Here is a 26,128-nt window from a genome sequence, read left to right on the forward strand (position 1 = left end):
TCGAGGTAGAGGTGTTGATATATTCTTCGTAAAATTAGAGAAGACACTATGGGAAAAGTTATTTAAGGGATAAGCTTTATCTCGATTGTTCGTAACTCTATCGCCACGTTCATTTATGAGTGAAGAGACTGTAGCGCTATTTCTGTGTACCTCCCTTACATATGACCAGAAAGCCTTAGAGTTGTCGTCTAAATATTCGCCCAATATTTTTGTTTTGAATACACTCAACGCCTCCCCAAGTGTTTTCTTCGTCTCTTTTTTCAATTAGATGGCTGTCTCTTGCCTCCACTTCTGAATATGGGCGTTGCATTGGCCATTTTCTAGTCATTAGGTTCATCGTAATGCTCAATGGATTTTCTGAATATTAGCTGCCAGTAGGAGATACATTTTGAGGCTAGTTCTTTACAGACACGAGGGCGACCTCGTCTGGACAAGGTGATCTATAGGAACTGAGCGATTTAAAAAAAAAATCCTCTTCGTGGGCGCTAATGTGAAGAGGCGGAATCTTTCGTATGCAGAGATGGTCAACCGTCTCGGGTGAGTCATAAGAAGACTTGGTGAATTCGCTCTTGAATAAGGAATTTAAATAATTGAATTTTTCGCATATGTTTTGCACATCTCCATTAACGTTTATTTGGTAACATACAGTAGATCATTAACCTTGAACATCCCTAACATAAGGCCAAAATACAATTGGGTTATCCCGCATTTTCCCGCACCCAATTTTTCTTAATTTCAAAAAACGGAGAGTTATTAATAAAACTGAAATCTTACGGCGTATATGATTATATAATTTCCTGGATACAGAACATTGGAGCGTTCGCGTGCAACGAGTAGTAGTAGACGGTGCAGTCTCCGACGAGGCTAGAGTAACTTCTGGTGTCCGTCAAGGTAGTGTCTTAGTCCCAATCCTCTTCCTTCGCTATATCAACGATATTGGTGAAATAGTAGACATTAAACTTCCTCTATTTGCAGACGATGCTGCAGTTTACATGGAAATCCGTTGCAGTAAAGATTGGGATGATTTAAAGAACGACCTTACTGCAGTCCAATCATGTTTCGATGCGTGGATATTAGAGTTATATATGGAAAAAATGCGCAGTAATGAGTTCTGGAGAAAACCCTCCCCGCAACAAAGATATTTCATCCAGGGTACCAAATTTGATACTGTAAACTCCATAAATATTTAGGAGTTAGACACAATAATGATCTATCGTGGAATATTAATATTCGGGGAATAACAGGTCATGATAATCGTAAATTGGGTTTTGTTAAAAGAATACTGGGAAAGTGTGGCGGCAAAGTTAGAGAAATAAGCTACTTCTCCCTCGTTAGACCCATTTGAAATACACCATCAGTGCTGTGATCCTCATGAAACATGCTTAAAAACAGAGTTAGAATGCGTACTAAGAAGAGCTGTCAGGTGCGTGAAAATTCCTTACTGTGGTCTCGTTGTTGTAACTAACCTCTTAGATAAACTCGGATGGGAATCTCTGTCACACCATTGATTAAAAAATAGACTAAACCTTTTAATAAAATCCAGAGCAGTGTCTTTTCTTACGAAGTTAGCTGTATCTTACGAACGCCAATATACTACGGTAGATCAAATCATACGAAAAAATAAGAGAGATAGACTGTAGAACAGACAAATTCAGAATGTACTTTTGCCACGATCGATAAGAGATAATAACGTCAGCGTTAGAACTAACAAATGGATTAAATGACTTGCAGTGTAGCCTAATAGCATAAGTACACCTTAATGCATGTTTCTTCATTTTAATATCATTTATTCCTACTTCAAGAGCGTGTTCACGGAGCCTTCCGAAAACTCACCCGAGACCGATGACAATCCCTGTGTACATAAGATGCCAGCTATTGACATTAGTACGCTCGGAATAGAAAATATATTGAAATCGCTTAGTCCAAATAAATCACCTGGTCCAGACGAAATCCCTGCTCGCGTATATAAAGAACTAGCCTCAGAAATTGCCCCTTACTTGCAGTTAATATTCAGTAAATCCATCAAGCAACACGAAGTACCTAATGACTGGAAAATCGCTAATGTAACGCCAATATTTAAAAGTGGAGACAAGGAACAGCCATCTAATTACAGGCCGATATCTTTAACGTCCATCTCTTGCAAAGTCCTTGAACACATCGTAGTCAGCTCGGTAATGAAACACCTAGACGCGCAAAACTTATTAATGGGAACTCAACATGGATTCAGGAAAAGCAGATCGTGCGAAACTCAGTTAGCGCTTTTCGCCCACGATATTTTAGTCTCCGGGGAAGACAAAATTCCAGTAGACGCGATTTTTCTTGATTTAAAAAAGGCATTTGATAAAGTACCCCACGGAAAGTTAATAGTAAAACTGAAATCTTATGGTCTAGACGAAGATGTCATTTCCTGGATTAGAGAATTTTTGAGTGACCGCGTCGAAAGAGTAGTTTTAGACGGTGCAGTCTCCAATGGGGTTAGAGTCACTTCTGGCGTTCCTCAGGGTAGTGTCATTGGCCCACTCCTATTCCTTCTTTATATAAACGACATTGGCGAAGTAGTGCAGAGTAAGTTACGATTATTTGCAGACGACGCTGTAGTTTACAGAGACATCCGTTCCAGCAAAGATATAAATGAACTAACGAATGACCTGGCTGCTATCCAAGCTTGGTGCGATGCTTTGCAGTTAGAATTAAATTTGGAAAAATGCGTCGTAATGAATTTCTGGAAGAAGAATAACTCCCTACAGCGTAACTATATCATTCGGGGCACCCAATTAAAGGCAGTTGAATCCGTGAAATATCTAGGGGTTAGACTCAATAATGATCTATCGTGGAATAAACACATTCGAGAAATAACCGGTCAAGCTAATCGTAAAATGGGTTTTGTTAAAAGAATATTAGGAAAGTGCGACGACAAAGTGAGAAAAATTAGCTACTTTTCCCTCGTTAGACCACATTTGGAATACGCTGCCAGTGTTTGGGACCCTCATGAAAAAGGCTTAATAACAGAGTTAGAACGCGTGCAAAGAAGAGCTGCCAGGTATGTGAAAGGTCGTTACGATAGTCTTGTTAGTGTAACTGACCTCTTAGATAAACTCGGATGGGAATCTCTGTCGGACCGTAGATTGAAAAATAGACTAAACCTTTTAGATAAATTCAAGAGCAGTGTCTTTTCTGACAAAGTTAACCACATCTTGCGGACGCCAACGTACTACGGAAGAGCAGATCATATATAAATAAAATAAGAGAGATAGATTGCAGAACAGACAGATTCCGAATGTTATTTTTTCCACGATCAATAAGAGATTATAACGGCAGCAAAAGACTCGTAAATAAATTGCATGACTTGTAGTGTAGGCTACTAATCTATGTAAAACTTAATACATGTTTCTGAATTTCTATTCTATATTCTATTTCTAACAGCATATAGTAGTATAGTTTGTTATTATACGGGACGTTTTTTGGACGGTGTGGTGTGCATGTGGGAGTCCAAATGCATGCTGCATGCTGGTGATTGATCACCCCCTGCCAAACACCCTAGAGGTGGCTCGCAGGGTATTAAGTAGATGTAGATGTATAACAAAATATGGTTGCATAATTTTTTAGCATGCATAACGTTTTTTGGGCCGTGTGGTGTGCATGTGGCGGTCCTCTTGCATGCTGCATGTTGGTGATTGATCACCCCGTGCCATACCCCCTAGATTTGGCCCGCAGGGTATTACGTAGAAGTAAATTGCATGCTTTTATTTATCCACTGCTCCATTGGGGAGCGCGCTAGTGGGGATTCTTTTACATGCTGCATGCTGGTGATTGGTCACTCCCTGCCAAAGACCCGAGAGGCTGCTCGCATGGAGTTAGCAGATGTAGAAGAATAAATGAAGTAGTGCAGGTCGGTGAAAACTCACACCCTGCCAAACACCTTTGAGAAACCTCGTCACCAGAATTCCTGGAACACGTGGACAAGCTAAAAATTGGAGTGGGGGAGAAAAAGGAGCTTTTCGCGTTCCCCCCTCCACGTACAAAATTTCGGCGTTGCCAATGCAGTGGAGGCCATCGGCGTAAATTTGATCACTTTTCGTAAAATCCTTATTTCTCATCGTAGAACCTCAATCAAAAGACGCATTTAATCGCTCAACGGCAATGAGTATGATAAGTGTATTTGTTTACCTCTAAGTATTGGCATTAGTAAAGTAAAAAATGTACTACGACAGGTCATATCGGCAAGGGTAACCTCATGCTGTGACGACCGTCCATCGAGGGCACGGCTTATCCCTGGGAGCCCGAGAAAAGGGTCAAAAAAGGGTTGCTCTCGAGCGTTGCTTCGGTCCACTATACCTGGCTATTTTTTGGCCCCAGAAAACTACCACTAACCGCGGTTTTCCCTCTAATTAAATTGCCGGTTTGATTATTTCTACGTGATTTTCTTCCGTCTTGCGAAACATGATTTCCAGTCACGCCAGTGGTGTATTTTCTTTTATTTTTAATCTCTTCTGAAGAAATCTAATTTAATTTTATTCGTATGATGCCTTAGGGAACGCTATTCACGAGGAATAGAAAATTCGTGCCAATTTATTATCCTATAGCTATCAATATCGTGTTATTCATCCTGTATCGAAGGAATAAATAATTTTTAGCATTTTACCAAACTTGTGCAAGGTCAGACTGTATATACTTACATGAAATAATTACACTCAGAAACTATAAGGTCATGTATGAATTTTACCACTCAAAGCACAGCTTACTAACGAAAGCATATGTATTTTTTCAAATTATGTGTGATAAAGATACGATCACCAGTATGTATTGTTTCTTATAATGGCTTTGGATAGATTAAGGTTGAAAGAAACATAAAAAAAAACGGCGTATGGATCTATAATAATCTAAGCTGCGATGCTTATAGGTAAAGTCAGTTTCAGAATTTCAAACAAAAACTTGAAAAGTATCGCTCGTTATATATTCCGCTGAGTAACTGCATTTCGAGAGTACCTCGTACCTTTAACAAGTGCGGTCGCACAATTCTTTGGAATATAACTTATGGACAAGCAATAACCTCGTCTAAATATTTGAATATGCATCGAATTGATTTCGAAGGTATGGTTGCTGTTTTTAAAAATACACTTGTATTTCTGAAGTTCACGTTCGTAAATATGTGGTACTTTCAAGTTTATTCTCAATTTTTTACTTTCTTCGGTTTTGCTTCTCGGATCTCTCTCTATATGCTCTACATAGATACGGGAAAACATTCTTAAAACTCGACCTTCACCAGCTCAATATTAACGCGAAATTCACCTGGGGTCTTTTCTGGTCCCATGCCGTACACTTATAAGCAAATGGGTGTTTTTGAACTACTTGCATGGAAATCATGATAAAGACATACCTACGTAATTTTTATTGCTTTACCGACGAATATTCACATTATGAGTTATAACAATATTTATTGCCAAATTTCCTACAAATTTGTTTTATCCATAAATTCCTTCGCCTAATTTTTCAGTAACACTCCAAGATAATCCGAGTAATAATCGAAGAACGGTTTTTTTATTAGATAATTAACATTGGCGTATTTAAATGTTTAACTTATAATTCTTCGCATTTTCTGCAGGGTAATATAATTTTTGCGTGATCATTTGCATATGAATTCTTCACATTTTTCACACCTCCAATTGAATTCTCTTGGTCAAATAGAACAGCGCCCAAAGCTTTTTTACTACCTGTTGGTTATTTCCTTCTACAATGCGGTGAAACGAATGATGTAACCCTGCAGAGATAATTGCTTCCCTAATTGATTGCGTTCGGGTTTGAGAATTCTGCAATCGTCTTCTCATCTGTGGTTCTACTAACTCCTTTACCAATTAGAATAAAATCAGAAGAACCAAGCTCGATGGAGTGGAATTTTTCCAAATTGAAACGAACACTTTCTATTTTACATGGTTATAAACTGTTACTCCGACCTATGTTTCGGTGTTATACTCATGAAAATCGTGGTCGGAATAAAATTTTATAACCGTGGAAAAATGCGAGTGTTTATTTCAATATAAATTCAATTAAAAAATTTCTACCCACTCTCTTCCCTGTCTCCTAGTCAAATATCTTTGAATTCAAAGCAATATCATTTATTGCTAAAAACAACAAAGGAAAATAATAGTAACGGCTTTAATTTTTAAAACATGTTACATTAATCGTTTGGGTTTTAATCTATGTCTAAATAACTTATTTCGACTGTTAACATTTTGCAATTTCCTTTTAATCCAATATGTTGCTTAACAGAAATATTTCTATCTTAAGACCGTGAAAACAAAAAGGGCGTTGGAGTAGGGTGGAAGGAAAAATATTCATCATGCGGCAGCGTAACTCAACAGTTCGAGACTGCGCAAACACTCCAGTGTCAAAAAAATCCAAGATAATTCGGGCGTAGAGAGCCCATCCTCGACAATTTTTTTTTCGAATCTCTGGAGCTTTCGAGAGATATCACATCGAGGATTTATGGCCTCCCGAACCCATCCCCCTTAACGCGGATACACGCACAACCCCTCTTACGCACGCAAGCACGGGCATTTTCGTGGGAGCGCACGTACTCCGGACAGCTTTGTTTTTAATGGGCTTAATGGCCTCTCCCTCTTCCCCAGGAGACCACCGGAAGGGGTGCAGGCAGCGAAACACCCGAAAAATTAATCCGAAATCGGACCCATCAACCTAATAGTAATAAGCGTTTGCACTCCACGAGGCACAATTTCCGTTTTCTTTTAATGCATTACGCATTTCAAATCGAAAAATTCACAATCCGCAACACAGATGGATGACACAAATTACGCCTAAAAAGTATGTTAAAGTAAAGCATGGTAATGGTTGGAGTAAAATGGTAAATTTCCCCTCGAAGATATGGGTCTGTGGTTATACCTTTTTCAACCATTCAGAACCTATGAATCTAAATGTAAAATGCCCAGACGCGGCTGTTTTCGGAAGTGTATTTACCTTGGATATTTCAAGATGTTAGCTAAAAGTTAAAAACGATAAATATGCGTGGAAATCCGCGCTAAACACAAGGAATAAGTCGTAAGGAATGACAAAAAACATTTTCGAAGGAAATGTATAGATACACGGTGTACCAGTTCAATGATAGAGCCAGAATGTCAGATTATTTTTTAAGCGGGACATAATGCACCGTTCTGAGTGGGTAGCCTGAAAGATACGATTTTACTTGGTAGATACAAATCGGACAAGAAATTTTGTCATAACTAGTCGAGTGACCACCCCATCAATTTGCATAAGCATGTAATTAACTTAAGATTGCCCGTAGACGTGCCCAGATTTGGGTTTTTCTACTAGAAAGCATCTCCAATAATCGCAAGGAAATTTTAAATGCGTTATTAAGTAAAAATGTTTATATAGAGGTCAATTAAAGAAATCCGAATCTCCTCACAACTTTATTCTTTAAGAGGAAACACGACATGTTAATTCGGGGGGGTAAACGTCAGTTTCGACGTGAGCTGCTGGCTATGGTAAATCAATAAGGAAATGAGAAATTTAGTTAATAGTCTATATTGAAAAATAATTAACTTCATAACTCATGACGAAGTGGCAACTGTGACTGTGAGTAATCCTTGTCAGGGAGCGGTTATCGAAGGATTAAAAGATGAAGTACCCTCGTGGTTATAGCGACGGAGTGGCGACAGAGAGACCGAAGGAATGGATAGACCGAGTACTTAGCAGGAGGGGGATATTTAAACAGTCTTACAGGGTAGAATGTTGGGTCGGCGAGTTAGAGGAAGGAAGAGAATAGAATATTTTGGTGGAATGAAAGGTCTTATTGTGAATTGAAGAGGGAAGTATTTGAAGAAAGGGGTGGCTGCCGGATTGCTTGAGCACTCTAAGGAAACCTACCTTAATCGGTAGAATACTTAATGAGTAATTATTATAAACTGTGTTACAACGATTGGCTCCTGGTCGAAAGGCATTGGATTAAAATTCTAGAGGAACCTCGGGAGTGTGAGCTGGCCAAGAGAAAGGAATTGAGGCTCCTTAACCGGAGAGTATGGGACTTCATCGGCCTTTTTAGCCTTGGGAATATTTACACCCATTGTCTTATTAGTTCAAATTTTGATCCTTTTTTCATGAAGAATAAAAGTAAACCGTGGAAATAGTTGAATGGATTTCGTTACGTAATCTTTTCACTATTCCATATCTCGTGAAACTGTAAATAATATTTCGTCCATGCTCTCTTATTTTGATTTATGCTGACTCGATTCTTTTGCGGTTGTTATCCTCACGATGTATTTCTTATCCCCCCTTTATCTTAGAACACAAGAAGTAATCCTTTGAGCAAAAGAAATCGGTTTAAGTTTCGATGTCAGTAGTAAGAGTCACCGATGGCAGCTCATCGGATTACCGCGATAAATGGCTCCAACAAAAAAATGCTCAGCATGGCTGAGCGCCTCTGGCACCTTAGTGTAGGGAATTGTATATATATATACTCGCTGTTGCTCGCTAGGGGGCTCCGCCCCCTTAGAACCCCCGGATCCGGCTTCGCCGTCTATTTTTTTGTGTTTAGAGAATTTTTTATTCCAATCATCTGACCGCAAATGGTGAACGAAAACGAACCGTCGGCTACGCCACGATCGTCTTCGGCGTCGCAATTTTCGTAATGGCCTCGTTATGCGTCGAAGCTCTGTGCACTAAGTCCTAAACATCCATTTTCCGTCCAGGGAAAATGGTAGCACCCGTTGTAGCCACCTTCGTAAGGACTCGTTCGCCGAAAGTACTATATATGTTTAGTGAATCTTTTATAAATCGAAATTATGTGATTTTTGGCATTGTTTAACATTTATCTCTTTAACAGGAGGGGATGAAAACAATCTGTTGCCAGAAATCAGTTGATGATATTGACAGTATATATAGTAATCATTTTCATTATTCAACCCACGAAACTACGTCAAGGGCAATGAAACGTATTATATTTTTCCATAAAATGTATTCACAGACGGATTTTCTGCTGGCTTCGCAGAAACACCCATTGGAAGCTCCGTTCCCAAAATTACCGGGTTCGGGAATGGGGGGAGGGGAGGAAAACGAACCCTCTTCTACGCTACGGTCTGCTTCGCCGGCATATTCTTCGGAACGGCTTTGTCGTTCCTCGAAGCTTTGTGCACAAAGTCCTCGGGGCCGTCTTCGCCGTCTAATGAGGAAGGATAGCGCACACCGCACTCACCTTCTCCAGCACATTCCTCGGAACGGTTTGATGTTCCTCGTAGCTCAGTCCATATAGTTCTAGGTGTCGGCTTCAGCGGCCAATGGGAAAGATAGCACCCGCCACGTTCGTCGTCGCCAGTGAACTCCACGTAACGGCTTCGCCGTTCCTAGAAGCTCCGCTCTTAAATTTCCAGTGACCAGAGGGGATGGGAGGACCCCGCGGCCAAGTTCACTTTTTTTCCGAAATGGAATGCATAATTTTTTGTAAATGCAAACTTCATAAGAAATCGGTCGTAAGGTCAGCTTCCATCTTTAACTTAGAATCCTCTGATTCGGCTTCGCTGTCTTAGAATGTGGTTGTCCAAAGAATTTCTATTAGAAAATTCTGACCAAAAAGTGATATGGGCCGGCTTTGCCGGCCAGGGGGTAGAGAAGCGGACCCTTGGCTGCTCCACCACCAGCATCGTCGGCAATATCTTCGGAACGTCATCGCCCATCCTCCTACCGCTGTCCACAAAGCCCTCCGGGGCAAAAGGGCTCGAACCCCTAGAAGCCCCTTTGCGGCCACCTTGGTTCGCCGCCCCCCTCGACCGCTTCGCCGTTCCCTGCCGCGGACGGTCGGAGGGAAGAATCACTAACCGCGGCTACGCCCATCCTCGTTTCAGAGATAGCATCGCCGCCCATGGGCAAGGGAATCCCCCGAAGCTGCGCTGCTCAGACCTCTGGACGGCTTCGCCATTCCTCGTAGGCTGCACCACGCCGCCCGGAGATAAAGGAGTCTTACCGCGGGTGCCACGCTCATTCCTCGGGACGGCGTCGTAGTTCCTCGTTGAGAGGCGGCTTTGTCGCCCAGGGGTTAAGTGTGCCCCCCGGGGGTACTCCGCTTCAAACTCGTAACTGTTTCGCCGTTATTCGTTAAGGTGCGGCTTCACCGCCCAGGGGTGTTAGAAGCCTGAAAGTTCAATGGGCGGCTTCACAGTTTATAGTAAAGGGCGGCTCTGCCGCCCGAGGGTTACTGACGCCCCCGCGCCTACGCCAGTTAGTCCTCGTAACGGCCGTCGCCGTCTAATTTTGTGGGTGTTTGAAGAATTTTATAAGAGTAATCTGACCGCGAAGTGCTTGTACAGAGGGGAGGGAAGCGGACCCTTGGATGCGTCACGACCGCCATTCCCGGTTAACTCCTCGTAACAGCTTTGCTGTTCATCGAACGTCTGCCCACTAAGTCTCCGGGGACTCTAGGGCTCGAACCCACTTCGCGGCCAGCTTGGTCGGTCGCCTCCCCGAGCCGCTTCGCCGTTCCCTGCCGCGGTCGGTGGGAGGGGAGAGTCGCTGCCGATCCTCGTTTCAGGGATAGCTTCGCCGCCCAGGGACAAGGGAGTCCCCTAGAGCTACAATACACAGACTTCAACACAGCGTGGTCATTCCTTGTTGGGGGCGCCACGCGCCACGATTAAGGGAGTCCTACCGCGGCTGCCGCTCTCATTCCTCGGAATAGCTTTGCCGTTCCTCGTTAAGCGGTGGCTTCGCCGCCCAGGGGAAGAGTATGCCCCCCCAGGGGTACTCCCCTCAGTCCTCGGAGAGGCATCGACTTTGCCATTCCTCTACAAGGGTTGGCTTTGCCGCCTAGAGGGCAGTGACAGTTCAGAATAGTTCAGAACTGAAAAGGGGGTGGAGGAAGCCACCAGCGGCTGCGCCGCTTGTTCCTTGGGTCGGCTTAACCGTTTCTAGTAAAGGGCGGCATCGCCGCCAAAGGGTTACTTACGCCCCCTAGCTTCGCCAGTTAGTTGAAGGGCGGCTTCGCTGCCTCGGTGGTGAGGAGCCCCCCCCGCTGCTGCTCCACTTAGCCCCCATTACGGGTCTCCTCCTCCGAGGGGGGCTCCAGTTGGATGCAGGGGTTTTAATGTGTGTGATTCATGAGGTCAACGATAATCCACATTGATTCTGTAGTGGTGATCTGATAGTGTAGTGATTGAAAAGGGTAGGGCAATGCGACGTAATTGCGGCGACCAGTACCCATAAAAGAAAACCTAATGACAAATTTCAATTTTTAGGTTTGTGTAATTGGGGAGGTTTCAAAAAAATACTGTGGGTGTCATATTTGTTTTCAACCAGGGGTCACAAATTGATCTCATTAATTCCGTGCCGATAGTCGTAGGGATCCGGAACAGTGGCGGAATTCTGACGATAAATACCCAAATAGGTGACTTTTCAGAAAATAATATTTAGGTCTAAGTCTCAAGGGGTTGTCGGGGGTTTTAATAACTCATAGGGTTGGGGAACACGGGCTGAATGGTGACGAAAACTACCCGGAAAGGCGACTTTAAAAAATTTAATTTTTCTGGGAGGTTCCAGAATGTGATCGGGGGTTTTCAGGTTTTATCCCGTATGGTTTACGGTGGCCCGCCATTAGCAAATATTCCATATCTAGGGCTATGAGGGGACGGGCAGTACGGCGTAATATCGGCCAGAAAGTCCCAAAATGGAGAGTTAATGTCACATATTACATTTTTGAGGGGTTTCAGGGGGATGCCTGGGGTTTATATGGGTGTACTGCTAGTTGTCACTAGTCGTTCACATGAATTCCGTAGGGATGAGTCGTGGGGGTAGGGATCAGCGGTGGAATTGTGACAAAAAGTACCCAAAAAGTAGACTTCCAAATGCAAAATTAAATTTTTTTGGAGGTGTATTGGGATTAATAGGTTTCCACTGCCGGTGGTCACCAATCGTGAACATCATTTCCGTGGCGATGAGTGGTAGGGGTTGGAAAAGCTGCGGAATAGTGACGATAAGTACCCGAAAAGGAGACTTATATGCATGATTTAATTTTTGAGGGTGTTTCAGCGGGTTTGAAGATGACGGTATTATATGGTCCCATTTATTTACTATCATATCTAACTGAGGTCACCCCTATGACATCCATATTTTGAGAGTAATACAGTAAAAAGTGAGACAGTCGCGGGAAACAAATGAGTAGTGTCCACACTTTTTTTTCCATATTTTAACTTTTTCTGAGTAATCAAGGACGTTGAAAGAAACTTAACTTCTATTCGTATAACATGTTATGAGCATATATAAATATCATTTTCGTTATCCTACACCTGATATTACGTCACGGGGATTAGGAGTTATGAAAGTTTTCCAGTAAAGAGGTGTTCATTGGTTTCTCATTGACCTTCTTGCGCTCACGAATCCCTGGAATGTGCCATGAGTCATTTAAATAAGAAATAAATGTAAATTTAATGTTTATTGCCTGCAGACGTCTTTGCTTTTCGGTATTATGATTACTGATAATGGTCTCATTAAGTCAAGCCACGTATCATTTGAAAGAAAAAGAATTACACTTTCTTATTCCTGCAGTTCCATTTCGTTTTATACCTGATTTACACTGAATTTATAAATAAATATCCAAACAAGGTTCAATTTGAGCGTTTTTTGCTTACTGTCCCCTTGACGACCATCAAAACTGTTTATGCCGTTTTCATCATCTTTATATCACACTAAATTATAAATGGTATGTTCCAAATATTGGAAAACTTTGTTTTTCACATATACACAATTTTACGTTACACGTTTTATCACATGGTAAACCATTCAGTTTGTTTGTGTTGGCTAAGGATGGATTTACTATAAATACCGTACACTTCATCGCACTAATAGAGAAAAATTTCGGGCAGGTAATGTCCCATGAGTCAATTCCATAAGAAAAACATGTAAATTAAATTTTAAATGCCTACAAACGTATTTGTTTTTGCATATTAAATTTAGTGATAATGGTCACATTAAACTAAGCCACATGTCATTTGAAAGAAAAAGAATTGCACTTTCTTATTCCTGCAGTACCATTTCCTTTTCTATGTGATTTACACTTAATTTAGAAATAAACATCCAATAAATGTTCAATTTTATCGTGTTTCGCTTACTGTCCCCTTGACAACCGTCAATATTGTTTATGCCGTTTGAAATATCTTTCTATCACACTAAATTATAAATGGCATGTTCCAAGGAGATGTATTACTACCACTTTCTAGCGAAACTAAAATCTGCTCTAGAAAAATTTTCCCTTACATTTGATAAAACAAATAATGCACTGTTAAAAAATCTTTGGGACTACGAACCTCCGCTGAAACCAAACACCTCCTCCCCAAATGTGCCCTCAACCCTTCCAATATCCCTATCCGCTAATTCCCTGTCCAGTATTATTATGCCATGACTCTTTTAATCCGTAAAACGTGATCAACTAATCTGCCTGCAACATTACTAAACGAAACGCCCAGGAGACAGCTGCAAAGCTGGGAACTGCGGAAAACAATAACGAGAAATATACTTGGACTTGGACCTATTACTACCACGAATCCATATTATTCCGACAGATGTGCCAATTGAATAAACACGGGTTCAATTTCTAATTAAATTGGCAATCGCAATGTAAATAAATCTGAAGGAATCTATGGAATGCACACTTTGATCGTTAATTACTTCGACTATATTCACGCGAGAGGTGGCAATAGGAACGCGAAAAATCCAGACAGAAATTTAAACCTTAAAAATTTTAATTCAAAACCATTTTCATAACCGTAATTACAAATATTGTGGTCCACTTAGGTTGTTCGGCATTGTTGTCACTATCATTATCCATAAAAATTTAAATTCCAAAACATATATATACATCACTGTTACGCAAGAGAGGGCATCAAGAAGAAAGAGCAGTGTTAGTTAGACCAAACCCGCAACCACTCACTGAAGATTTTTTCATAAACATTTTCCACATAAATTTACATTCAAAACCACATTCACCACTGCTGCTAGGGGTATTGTACCAGGAAAGCAAAGCAGTATGGGTGCGACAACCAGGTGGGCTTTTTTATCTACAACATTAACAATAAAATTTTAATTCAAAACCATTTTCATCACCGTAACGCGGATTATTGTGGTCCAAATTGGTCGTTTGGACTTTCTGTTATGTAGTAATGCGTGGAATAAATACGCAGTTATTCCGGTTGGAACAACAATAGAGTGCACATTTCATTTAAATCAGTGTGTTATTTAACTACTTAATTTGAATTAAGTTATTTAAACTCCCCTCGAAAAGTTATATCGCTACTTCAAAACCGCTTTCACTTCCACTCCATGGTAAAAATCGAGCGCTTGCCTGAGAGTAGAGGTAGCGTCAACGGAGAGTTCCATACATTTCATGTGTCTTCATTGATAATCGGTTCACTCTCCGAAATTCCTGTACCCCAAACACTCGTCCCTAACTCCTACGCGTGAGTGCACGGAGGGTACCTCTCAGCACCGCTGACGCTTTCCAGATTGGCAGTTTTGCATTGTTGCTATGAAGTAAGACGTTAAATAAATAAACAGTTATTCGGGACGGGACAACAATAGAGTGCACATTGCATTGAATTCAGTGTGTTATTTAACTCTTTTATTTTAATTGAATGATTAAAACTCCCCTAAGATCTCTGAAGTATATATTAGGAGAATGTGTTGAAAACAGTACATAGTTGCATTCATATCTTTCCTTGTTCAGCATATCTTTCGATCTAATCTTTCATTTGCCGAGATTCATCATATTTATTAATCGCATGATTTATGGCAAGTGGTAGCTAGGAATTAAGGCTAGGGGGGGTTTCAGGCACAGCTAATGCTGGGGGGCTTGGTGGTATTGCATACCCGCAGGGTTAGCGGGAGGTGCGTAGGCCTTCCGGCCGCCTCCGCCCGAAAAAATTGAGATAAATGGTTCGAATTGGCGATTTTTACGCCCTTCCGAGGGATCTGTGAGCTCCGGGGTGGGGGATGTTATCCCCCAAAACCACCTCGCTGCGACTCTGATCGGTGGCACTCCTTGGCAGTGGTATACTGCACTTAATATGCATAAAATAGTATTAGGTACAGTAGTCCACATTTATTCTATAGTGATTATCTATTAGGGCAATGCAGCGTAATGTCGTCGACAAGTACACATAAAAGAAGACCTAATGGCAAATTTAATTTTTATGGGGGGTTTCAACGGAATACCTGGGGTTTTATAATTGTGATCAACCAGTGGTCACCAATCGTTCTCATATATTCCGTGCCGATAAGTCGTAGGGGTCTTGAACAGTGGGGGAATTCTGACGATAAATACCGAAATAGGCGAGCTTTCAGAAAATAATATTTTTGGGAAGTTTCACGGGGTTATCGTGGGTTCTAATAACTTGAAGGTTTGAGGAACAAGGCATAATGGTGACGAAAACTACCCGGAAAGGAGAACTTAATAAATTTTATTTTTCTGGAAGGTCCCGGAGGTGATCGAGTGTTTTCAGGTTTATTACCCGCATGGTTTACAGTGGCCCGCTATTAGCAAATATTCCATATCTAGAGCTGTGAGGGGACGGGCAATGCGACGTAATGTCGGCCAGAATGTCCCAAAAAGGAGAGTAAATATCACATTTTACATTTTTTGGGGGGTTCAGGGGGATGCCTGGGGTTTATATGGGTGTACTGCTAGCGGTCATCAGTCGTTCATAATGAGCATATATAAATGAAATATTCGTTATCCTAAACCTGATATTACGTCGCGGGGAAAACGAGTTATGATATTTTCCAGTAAAGAAGACTTGATTGGTTTCTCATTGACCTTATTGGGCTCATGAGTTCCTGGAAGTTCCAAGGAGATATATTACTACCACGAATCCCTATTATTCCGACAGATGTTCCAATTGAATACATATGAGTTCAATTTCTAATTAGATTGGCATTCGCTCTGTCAATAAAAAAGACCAAAGTACGTCTGTTTGTGGCTTAGATATTGGAAAAAGATAACAGAAATCTTATATCACAATTCACGTTCTATCATAAAAATTTCAAAATGGCACGCTCAATAACAAAGGAGAAAATGAGACCTATCGATATTAATTTATTTCGATATATCTTCATGAGGGACCATTACTCATCAACATAATTTGCATGCACGTAAAGAACGTTGCTGTATATGCAAATCATTAAAAATTTCTGAAAAAGACATGTATCGAATGCACACTTGGATAGCTAATACCTTTGCCTCTAATTATTTGATCCGCTTGATTTTTTTCTGACTAAAAACGTCAATTTTAGTATTATATTTTAATTTTATATTCATTCTATGAATAACAAAAAAGTTATTAGCGAATAAAGCGTAACCAAGAAGATAGTATCGATGTAACTCTCACATGAATCGATCGAGTGGGATGGTTATCATTGAAGAAGTTGTCCTTTTCTACGGTCAATAACAAAGGAGAAATTTAGACATATCGATATTATTTCATTTCGATATATCTTCATTATGAATCATTACTCATCGAAATATTTCACATGTGAGTATAGAACGTGGCTGTCCAAGCAAATTATTAAAACTTTTATCCCCGTAACTATGTAAATAAGTCTGAAAATGATATATATCGAATGCACCCTTGGATCGATTATAACTTCGCTTCTAATTATTCGATCCGCTTGAATTAACTTTTGGCAGATTAAGCACGTCAATTTTAGTATTATATTTGAATTTCGTATTCATACCTTGAATAACAAAATAGTTATTAGCGAAGAAAGCGTATCCAAGGAGATTGGTATCGATATAACTCATACATGTATCGATCGAGAGGATTGGTTATCATTGCAAAAGTTGTCCTTTTTGATAATAGTATTACCCTGAAAATTTCGTTTGTCTAACTTGAACGGTTGCCAAGTTATTCAAGATCGTGTGCTTCACAAAATAATGGCGACAATGATTTTCTCACGTGCAGGATATTTTTCGGAATTTTATTATGAATTAACCAAGAGGGTTATCGGAAAAACAGGGTAGGGCGTGAGGGCACGGAGTACCCTCTAAGGGTTTTCACGGAGATTCCAAATTTTCATATGCCGAAGTCTCAAAGCCGAAATCCGAAATTTAATATTCGTCTCCTCGACAATGGAAAATCGAAAATCGTTTATTCCTCGGAATTCTTTCGACTTTTGAATATTCCAAGATAGCCAAAAAATCAAGCAAAAAATCTAGTATCTTGCGTTTCAAGGAATTTGTCCTACGATTATTGCAAGTTGGTCAAAAAAAATTCCAAAATTAGTCCCGTAAGAAAAGCATAGGAAATTTTCAAAAAATCATAAAAAATACTTTTTATCGAAATATCGCAATAGTAATCACATTGAAAAATTGACTAAAAAATCTAGTTTTTGTCACAGGAATCTCATCTTCCTGAAACATCAACAAATACGCAGTAATTGGGAAAAAGTTTTAGTCCCATAAGGCTCCCATGTTAATTCAAGTCGATATATCTCGAAAACTAATCGACTTTTTCGAGTTTTCGGAATTTTCCTCCCGATGAATATTTTTTCTCCACCTGTGCAACATATTTCAGCTCTCCAGCGTTTCTGGAAATGGTCGGGAATTAGTATACATGAGTGAGTGAGTGGTTACACATGCGATGTTATATATAAGGAGAAGATATGCAGGACTTACAAAACATGTTTACATATAAGTAGTCAATTAAGATGAGCTGGTTAATACTAAGTATAGTTTATTTCGGAAAATTTGCAGGGATGAAGATTCTTTGAGTGTTTTGGGGAGGCTATTCCATATTTGTGAAGCGGCAGCAGTAAATGATTTTTGAAAGGTTATATAGATATTATTTGAAAGGTTTATATAGATCGTTTCAACCTGAGAAAAATCGTGCGAAAAATCCATAGAGGAAAAAAATCATTCGCCTTGACCGGAATTCAAACCCGGATTCCTCGATTTCAGGCAGAGTGGTGAAGCCAGTAAAGCTACCGTTATTCACCCCAGTGGAAATTTGAGGAATATACCGGACAAGGTGGTATGGAGTGCTGAACATATTATGCGACTAGAAGTCCAAATTGTGCGCACGGCGCCACAGCTGGAGAGCAAAGCCCGAAATTTGTACACAAAGAGGTGTTCGCTTTAGACCAATATCACCGTGGCTAGTCCCGGTATACTTAAACTGAGAAAAATTGTTTACGATCTTCTGGGATTACATGTATTGGAAGGGTTGATTGAGAATTCATTCAGGATAGAAAACGTAAGTTAGTAAACGTGCCTACAAGTAACAATCGTATTAATTACTGCTAGAATCAAAATAGCTGAGTTAGTGATTCAAGGAAGGTAAAAGAGCTGAATGAGTCTGAAAAGAGGAAACATTTTTAGTGTAATTATGTATAGAAGTGGGAGTGGATAGGTAATTCTTTTTTTTCCAAGAGGATTTTATTTTATATAATACGTTGTTTCACGGAGTAATTTTCGCAATGATGATGTTGCACTTTTGGTGCTGAAGCAACCTTATTTCTACCTTTCTGTTGTAACTAATTTTTTAAATCTTTATGGTCACCTCTGATATTGTTGTAAAGCATGTGTTTCTTACTGCATAAGTGGCTAACATGTGCAAATGTTTCTTGAACATACATAACTTGTGTGATATTTTCTTAGGTGATAACGTTTTTTAATCATGTGAAATATGTAATGTGCAATAAACCTGTAAAAATGTATCGATAAAACCTTGTAGTTAGCAGTAATTATTTGCGCACCCTTTAGGATAAAACTATCCATTTAATTTGGTAGCTTGCTATGATGATGAGCCCGTCTCAATGTCGATCAAAACAATGCTTTTGTCTCCATCTCCCCCTGCTTATTTCTTTATCTTCATGCAAACAGTAGCCCTGACGTTGCCGTCCTGTGCACAGGACTGTCTCCTGCAGGGTGTCGTCGGGCGTGTGTATGCGACTCGTTTTTTTCTCTCTCTCTGTCGGGGGATTTCGTTAGTGGGGCATCGATTCATTCATTCTGCCGGTTAAAGGCGGCGGAGAGTAAGGGGAGGAATAAGGAAGGGGGTAGCTCAGGCGAGGTGGGGAGAGTGGAGGACACAAGTCCCTGGTTACATCCGCCGCCCAGGGCCACGTTCAGAGGGGGGGAATGAGGGGATGCGTGGAATGGGGTAGAAATAGTGGGTGGGGTTGGCTTTAAAGAGTGCTTGTAAGGGGTTGCCATTGGAGGTGGTCTTTTCGGTTCATTTCGAAGATTCGGGTCGTATGAAGTCGTTCATTCCGATGAACCATTCTTTGAAATCCATGAATATCATAATAACGACAGTGAGACTTTATGAAATTCCTTGGAATTTTCCATCCATTTTGACATTTTAAAATAAATGTACGAACAAAGTTCCATTAAAACAATATTAAGGAAAATAAAAGCGAAATTTAAGTAGGAAAACCGACGAAAGAGTGGTAATTGAATGAAGAAGGCACGTTGATAACTATGAAAATTGAAATGATCAGTTTATGAACAATCACAGAAAAGAGCGATAATTTTATGAAATAGGTGCTTGAAAATTGACATAAAATGGTAAGAAGCAGTACATGGCTGTGGCTTTATATGTCATAATATATGAAGACAGACAATTAGTCCTGGAATTGCTTTTTCTCGTATACTTTACATGACGGAAAGACTTAAATATTAAAAGTAAATCGAAAATTACGGAAGAATTTAGGAAAATCAAACAATTAAACGATAAAATTTGCAATATAAATGAGATTAGTGAGTTAGAAAGAGGTAGGAAAGAACCCTGAGAGTATTATCATAGCATTAGTCCTGAATTATACGGCCAAAAAAATAAAATTGCTGAGCTTATGTCTGCATTAAATCGCAAGAGGTGAAAATTGACGCAAAGTTTAAGGTAGAACATTTAAGATCACATTTCTGAAAGAAAAAATAAACTTCTTCCTTATGTAATTGTTATAGTATTTAATGTTTCCTGTCTATTATTATCTTTCTGGTGATTTTGTTTTACTCATCTAATGCAAAATCATAATTGCCACTCTCCTAAGTTCATTACTAACATTTAAATTATTATTAACTATCAGCACGTGAGGCTTGGAATCCTTGAGGTGGGATGTTATGACTGCACAACTATTTTTTAAGGGCTTGCATTTCACTTCGATGTGATTGAAATGAACCATTTAATTTATTATGAGGCGATTAACAATGAAAAATTACATTATCCAATCGAAAGGAGACCACTTTAGTTTACAGTTTGCCCCTCTTAAATAGGTGCTCAGAATTAGTTTCAAATTTTTTGCGGTAATCCCGTGCTCTAGTGGTGGTCTGAAGCTATTACTCGTAAAATAAAAATGATTTGTATTGACATTGAACAGTTTCTCTCAGCGTAAGATAAAGAACATCCTCTTGTTTTGGAAGTACAATCTAAAATTAATCAGGTTTCATGTCACGAGACCCTGGTGGCATAAGTTCTACTGCAGCCGTACCAGAAAGTCCATCATGGTCTAGAAAATACCTCAGATTATTTCCCTCGTTTTTCAAAACAATTTATTTCTGTGAAAACGAACAGCGAGATTCAATGCATTTGGATCATTCATAATGTTTAATTGGTATCTCGAAAGTGAATCGTTCATAATGAAAGATTCACTCATGAACGGCACTGCCATAGCGGCCTGAGTGTTGGCGTTATGGGTAGTTTTCGTTCCTCGTTGGTAGATGGATGGCTTTGCATATTAAGGCGCGTCGGGCGGCGAGGCATCGGCATGGCGCCACCGCGCCGCCCGCAGACCGCTAAAGTGCCTGCTTCCCCATGCGCAACGTACCTGAATATGCTATGCGACTTAAGGTATTCATGCTGCGATTTTTTTAAATTTTCACGAGCCCAGAGTCAGTTGATCCTAAATTCGTTACCAGTAAGTTACATAATATTATATACATTCCTTGGTGATACCATTCATACGCTTAAAAGATGAAATCATTTTTTCATCAATTTACCAAAACTGCTTTGGTTCGCTGATATGAAAAATGTTACCTGACCAATTTTTGGCCAGTTGCTATTACTTTAATTGGTGAAATTTTAATGGTATCACTTTTACAGCATTGTCGACAATTTCAAGTTTTGATTCGAAGTACTTTGCGGGTGTGAAAAAAGAGCTTTTAGAGGTATTAAGATGTTCATTCAGCAATAACTGCTAGTTTCCCACTGCTCAACAAAATTTACATGGCAATAAAAATAATTAAATGAGTACACCTAGTACCACTTGTAGCCATTTACTCGAACTGAAGAGGGCATTTGTAAAGGTAAACTGCCAACTTACCAAAACCTTACAACGAGTTAAGTAAATTTAGATTTTAGGGGCACATTACTTTTGTTTATAGCTGAGAAACGCGTAATTATGGCAACGATAGTAATTTATATCTAATACGCCGTTTTCCGAAGGTGTATATTTTCAAATCGAACGCGAGGAAAAAGTGTTAATTCTATATCCTAGAATATTCGCACGTTTGCCTGATGGTGACCATATTAAAAATGTGAGCAAAATCGTATAATAAATGGAAATGGAAATTAATTTCTGCATATATTCAATGTTTATTTTTTATGCATTTAATGTTTTTTTTTCTAAAAATGTATACATTTCAATTTTTTTTATTTTGAGGCCTGATAAATATTTTTTTCGCAGCATGATTCGATTGCTACCGCGTTCGCGACAGAAGTCCAGCAATTTTTCAAGGGTTGAGCTCCTTTTATTTTATCATCGCTTGCAAAATAGGCATCGTTTTCTCTTAAGTGCTTTTAATTTTTCGTGGGTAAATCCGCACAGTCCTTTCTACCAAACTTTTATTGGAAATATTCGTCCAGAGCCATCAAATGCTCTACCTTCTGTGTACCGGATGTTTGACGGTTTTACATGCGTTTGATAATTTGTGATAAATAACCGTGGCGTTTTAAAAATAAGACCTCGAACAGAATATCTTTTTGATATCACTTTACGTATATTTTATCTCTATTCATATCTTTTATACGCCGAAAATGACATTTTTTATTGCCAAACTGATATTTACATTGGCTTCATAATGGCCGACGTTTCGAGCTCCGACTCGGTGCTCATCATCAGGGCTACTGGATGCTGTGATGCGGGAATGGGCCTGCTTATATGCTGCCCTCCTCCGGTCAGGTTCCTCGGGATTGGCTGGTAGTTTCCCGCCTGGTGGGGTTGACTCCGGATTGGTCTGTCCGTCGTATCGTCCTTTCCCTGTATTCGGTCAGTTTTTTCAGAACGGGTTTCCAAGTGCTGCTAAGGGAATACCCTGAATCGCGATTAAAGTTCTACCTCTCCAGTTTAATTTCGATGGCTTCTTTGGTGAGACGGTTCCAAAAACTTTTGGCATGACAAAGTATCTCTGTTTTTTCAAATTGAATTTTATGGGCGTGTTCGACCCGGTGGGAAACCCGAGAGAAGTTTACTCACATCATTCGCCGGGAAAGCATCAAATCTTTCCTCTGATATTTACATTGTTATGATATAAAATAGCTATCACTTGGTGATACCATTTCAACGCCTGAAAGGATAAATCACTTTTTCAGCAATTTTTAAACAGTGCTCTGGTAGGTTTTCGTGAAAATGTTAGCTGAATAATGTTTGACAGTTACTATTAATTTACCTGGTGACATTTAATATGCACCCGTTTTTCATCATTAGCGACGATTTCAATTTATTATTTAGTTGGGTATTTTTTACATAAATTTTCCTTCATTTTTATTGATATCTATTTAATACTATTACTTTTCTAGGTGACATTTTATTGATATTACTTTTTAATTATCGGCGACGATTTCAAGTTTTGATTTAGAGGGTTATTATGTTTTATTTCAAGTTTTGATTCAGAGGGTTATGTTTTATACATCTTCTTCGTTTATATTTAATGCCAAAGTATTTTAATATCCAAAGTTGTCCATTAAGTCACGTCACTTTTACATCAACTAACGGATGCAGACGTAAAAGTGATTTCGATTATATATATATTAAAAATTTATATCTTTTGGACATAGAAGTGACGTCTGATATGTCATATAAATTGACGTATGGGTTATGTAAATGAGAGTACGAGGAACTGTTTCCCTCCATAATATTTATTCCAGTCGTTTCACGACGTCATGGAGATAGCCTCGTATCACGTCTCGTAGGTTCTTACGTTGGCGCGGACGTACCGTAGTGGCGGCGAGAGGCGTGGGTACCTTGTACCTGACAGTTGCAGGTTCCCTTGGGATCCTCTTGGTCAGTGCCTGGGGGATGTTTCCCTTTAGTGGCCACACTTCGTGGAGTAGGTGAGGATGCCGCTTTCCGCTCTCACGGGGAGTACCTACTGCCATCGCCGTATTCAGAGCGCGCCGCGGGCACTGAAGGCGAATAGCCGTGGCTCTCTCTCTAGTACCTCGGAATCATCGTTTCTTCCGAGATTGTGCGTCGATAAAGTAGTGTGGGTAGGATTTTTCATCTGTCTCACTGTGGTCCTCGTTCGGAAAAAGGAAAGATGATGCTTTTTTCATATATTTTTTGGAATTCACTTCAGAGGTGGATATCTCACATACTGTGATGTAAACGATAACGTAGTTCTGTCTGCGTTGGATAGAGTATTTTATGTACAAATTTTGCATTCTATGGCGTGAACCATTGTTTTATTATATATTTTAATACTTTAATGGAAGAATAATTTATTTACAAAATTGACCGCGTAGGAGAAGTGAGTTGAAATAAATATTGAAGCAATCTTGTATCTCGTATTCATATGATACATCTAATTCATTCAAGTAAGTCAAACCTTTACCTTGTTGACGATCACCTCTTATTTAATTCGGTAGTAATGAAACAGTTATAAGTTTCCTTGATATCTATCTTAAAAAAGAGCTTGAGTGAATATCATTTTACTTTTATATAGATAGTAGTCTTGTCTAATATCCTGGGATATTTTATTCTATCTTATATATATTACGTTTTTCGCTCACTATTTTCTCATGAAGCCACTGGAATACCGAATTGGAACACAGTAACATGGAATTTCAAAAATTACCTACCCAATTTGTACGTCTTTCATATGCATTATCAATTCAATTACCTGTAGTACTTACCATTATGTGAGGAAGTTAGCTATCTCATAACTAGTACTGTAAATTATATAAAATCAAATTTGGAACAATTCGTTCGAAAGAACCCAGGAAGAATTTCTCAAATATTATTTCATTAAGATTTTTAATAAAACAGTATACGTTTTCGGGAATATAAACTAGTTACGTCATGAAATATAAAATATTTCCAGGCCAAATATAACCGATCAGTTAGTGTGCACAAAATCCTCAACTGATTTTCTGATCTCAATCCAGTCTACCAGTGGGGAATATCGTGCTCAATAGTCAAAAATACCGCAAAGCGTTTTCGTTCTGCACAAGATAAAGTTTGGAAATTATGAAACCTAGTGGCTAACGAGAGATTAAGTAAATAAAAATATCAAAAATGTATTAATCGTAAGTATTTCTCTCGGTGTCAGCAGCTTTCCAATAAGGGATTACCGCAGCACATAAATTTTGCGAGGAATGCTAGCAGATGCATTGGATCTAAATATGTCAATTTTGGCTCTGAAAATTTGACTGATTCTGCCTCAGTGAAGTAAATCACAGCAGTTGTGGCGCTAGGAATATTATTTATGGCCACATCTGGGAATGATAATAGGACATGGACAATATTAATGGGTCCGATTCCGAGGGCAGCGATATTTTGATGACGCTGCATAGCTAAAGGAAGGTCTGTTGAAATGAATGCGTATTGAAATACATCCCATTTGAATCGTAATGAAGGGTCTTCTTTGTTTGACCGGGACAGTTAAGTTTTTACCAAAGTTCTATCACCTCAGAATCGGCCATTCTAAAATCTGTTACCGCACATATATCTTCCCATTGTCATTCACATATTCCCCTTCGGTACACTATGACGCAGACTGAGGTCACCAGCGCTTGATATATGGCGATAGGTACCGCTAGAGCTTAACCAAGTTAATGCCTGACCACATATGCTTCCAACAATTTTATGCGACGATAATTCCTCAGCGACCGCGTGTGGCGATATATCGTATATTTGTTCATCTCCCTTGCAAAACCCTACTAAAGCGATTCGACCGCACTATAAATACGGCAAAAGACGACAAAAATTGTGCACGGCTGAAATGCGCCGGTGATTTATTCGTCTGTAAACAATGGGAGAAATTAATTTTTGACCGAATCTTAAATGTTCCGAGCCTTTGTTTCTCGTTTACGAGGGATAAAAAGTAAAATGTGTCCCAGAGTTGGAAGGACAAGGGAACGAGGTCCTATTATTGCGACCGCATCACGGATGAACTCTCGTCATTTTAGTCGACGTAAGAGCAAATTTTTATTCTCTTTCCTGCGGGATAAAAACGTTGTTATTTTTTCTCGCCGCAAAAAAAACTAGAAGAAATTTTAAATGCAGTCGCTTCGCACTGCCTCTTCAAACTTATGTGTCCCATTATTGCTGGGACAACGGGGTCATCAACCACTTCAGAAATTCCTGTAAACGCGTTATGCCTGCCCAGTGAACCTCCTTTGCTAATTTGTATCTTGCATGTTATTTTTTGAGCTATAAACAATTCCTTAAGTATTGTTGTTATATCAGTCAATAATATGTGTAGTACTCAATGCCCATATCATGAGTAAATTTTAATCACTGGATTGAATGATTTTGGAATCGATTATCATAAATTTAGCAAACAAACAATTTATTCAAAGGAAAGTTTATATGTTTCATCTATGTTTTTTATTCCTTGTGAATAAGTTTTGAGATTTACAACAGGATAATGATTAGTGAATACTCTTGCAGATCTTTCGGAATTAACGGATTGAGGCCTAGGTCATATTGATAAGGTTGCAAATATATAGGATCGGATGTTCAAAGTTATTTACGTTGTCAAATAGAAGTAATTACATAGGTAGCTTATAGGTTAGCGATGAAGTTTTCTATTTTAAGAACATTGTAAAGTCGACAGTTTATTTTCCACGAAGAATTTTTCACGTGAAGTAGGAATCCTTCTATTACATTATTTCTTAGTTTTCTGATGTGAATTATGATGTTA

Source organism: Ischnura elegans, chromosome 7, assembly GCF_921293095.1.
Source record: "Ischnura elegans chromosome 7, ioIscEleg1.1, whole genome shotgun sequence".
NCBI classification, from domain to species: domain Eukaryota; kingdom Metazoa; phylum Arthropoda; class Insecta; order Odonata; family Coenagrionidae; genus Ischnura; species Ischnura elegans.